Source organism: Triticum aestivum, chromosome 5A (assembly GCF_018294505.1).
Source record: "Triticum aestivum cultivar Chinese Spring chromosome 5A, IWGSC CS RefSeq v2.1, whole genome shotgun sequence".
Taxonomy (NCBI): Eukaryota; Viridiplantae; Streptophyta; class Magnoliopsida; order Poales; family Poaceae; genus Triticum; species Triticum aestivum.
In genome coordinates this window covers 636,984,824-636,986,333 of record NC_057806.1, presented here as the reverse complement: position 1 = coordinate 636,986,333, position 1,510 = coordinate 636,984,824, and positions in this window count along the sequence as shown.

Sequence of the window (1,510 nt, the reverse complement as noted above, 5' to 3'; positions counted from 1 at the left end):
ATCTTATGAGTGTTGGGTGTGGAATGCAGTTCGCCAGAAAAAATGGATCATACCCGGGGTTAAACGGATGGCGGGGGTGGGGGCGAGCATGGTAGTGGCCGACGGTTCAGTGGAGGGCGGGGCGGCGGCGGCAGCCGTTTAGGCGTGTGGCGGGATGAGAAGATGAACACTGCATCAATTTCGGAGGTTGAAGAAGCCCTTCTAGCCATCCATGTTGGATACAATGGTTCACAAGAGTCGACAGAACCAAATTGCTCCTTCAGATTGCAGGATCAATGTGACATTCAAGGTCTCGAAGGTAGATTCCGCTTCCACACCCAGTTTGTGAGCTCAGCGCGAGCGAGACCGGCTTCCGCGACGATAGCCACCCTGTGTGCCTCCTCCGCGCGGGCGGAGACGACAATGACACGCTAGTTCCTTCTCGCCGGTGTGCTGGAGCATGCGCTCATCCTCCTTTTCGTACCTGCATGCATAGACGCGGCTCCACCAGCTGCTCGTGTGCTTGGCAGCGCGGCAGCATTGCGAGGAGGGACTGCAGACAACGTGAGCGGGCGAGCCTTCAGCTTCATGGTACAGGGATGGCGGCGACACGGCGGTGATGGGCGAGAAATGGTTGGCCGGAGTAGGCGGGCGCCGGCTTGCGCAACAGTGGCGACATATTGATGAGTGCGCGTATGTGAGCTTAGTTTAGTTTTATATAGGGTTGGTCAAACTAAAAATAAAACCGTACTGGTACACGTAAACTTTAGACTGAGGCAACGCTTATATTAGTTACCACAACCACGATACAAAATCCTGTGCAGGCGCGTGAACCGCGGCCGTGCGGTCTATCGAACGGTGCGTCATCGTGTCGCGCTCGAAGGACACCCACCAAACCTTTTTGTGTGTGTGAAAATAATCCCCGAATATTACTCAACTTTTTTTTCCTGGAAAAGTTCTTGACGCTACAATATTTCCATATATTTGAATTTAGCTCCAGTTTGTGTTTATTTGGATTTGGACGTTTTTGGTGCGCCCTAGTTTTTTTAGTACTGATTTTGTGTGTGTGACTGAGAGAGAACGTGTGTATGTGTCCATATGTGTTGTTGTGGAAGGGCAATGTGGAGACGGTGTGCGTGTGATAGAGACATAGAGAGGTGTGAATGTGCAAATGATCATGCATGAGTGAGACATAGAAAAATGCCAATACGTTGTGTATACATGAGAGAACATTATTCTATTTGTACTTGTGTGTGTGAGAGAGAGAGAGGAGCATCCGTAACACAACAACCATCTCGCTCGATTCATCCGTCCCTCGCATGATCACATGTAACACATGCATCAACACACACATTTTGACACCCTCACCCGACCCCTGCTCACCTCAAGGCCCGCACATCGCTCTCTATCTCACACGCACAATCTCTTCGTGAAAACCCTATTTAGCATGTAGCTTTCCGTCACATACACACACATTTCTCTCCATAGGTTTGATTTCTCTCAATACCTCACACACACACACACACACACA